At 53.3% G+C, this 846-nt stretch overlaps 1 pseudogene; it reads left to right on the plus strand.

Moving 5' to 3' along the window:
* The window catches only part of LOC108799616, a 47,111-nt pseudogene that overhangs the window by 32,564 nt on the left and 13,701 nt on the right, over window positions 1–846 (plus strand).

The raw sequence follows: 846 nt of genomic DNA on the forward strand, positions 1-846 counted from the left end.
CTGTATAATGTATTGCTGGGATTTGTAGTCCTCTATAGCCGGTGCCATTCTGCATTCATTGCTGTATAATTTTACACTTTCCATTTCACTATATTGCACGCCACACTTTCTTTTTTTCTTTTTTACTTCCACCGGTCCAAGCTCGCTCCTGTGATGGACTACAACCTCAATACAAACTAGTAGTCCCATCACTGGAGCCTTTTTTTAAAATGTATTTTATTGTTTATCCGATTAACCGATTAATCGAACTTAATAATCGGCTAACTAATCGATTTTGAAAATAATCGTTAGCTGCAGCTCTACTTTGAGCCGTGATAAAGCCTCTACGCTATCACAGCCAGGGCCGGCCTTAGGGGTGTGCAAGCTGTGCGGACACACAGGGCGCCATGGCAACAAAGGCGCCAGGCGGCCGACACAGCTTCTCCTCGGGGCGGCTTCTCTCCTCCTCACCGCTGGCCATCCGACATGACAAGGCTCCCTCGTCCGTCCCCCACCCCCCCATCACTTCAGCGCTGTTCTGCTGTTCCCGGATCCCCGCTGCCTGCATGGGCTGAGGAAGCGGGGTTCCGAGGAGAAACTGCGGGGGACGCAGGAGGGAGCACTGCTTGCTGTCAGTATGGCCGAGCGGCGAGGGGGAGAGAAACCGCGCCCGCAGCTGTCAGGATGGCCGAGCGGGGAGGAGCCGCTGTCATCCTGTCAGTTTTGGGATGACAGCGGCTCTGTGCGTGGCAGGGCGGGGCATCGGTAAATATCATTGATATTTACTGATCCTCTGTGTGTGAAGGACAAACACTGGAGCGATCCTCTGATCGCTCCAGTGTTTGTCTTTCGGGGCCACGTGGGGTC

This window comes from Nanorana parkeri, unplaced genomic scaffold (assembly GCF_000935625.1).
Source record: "Nanorana parkeri isolate BGI_ZX_2015 unplaced genomic scaffold, ASM93562v1 scaffold1771, whole genome shotgun sequence".
Lineage (NCBI taxonomy): Eukaryota > Metazoa > Chordata > Amphibia > Anura > Dicroglossidae > Nanorana > Nanorana parkeri.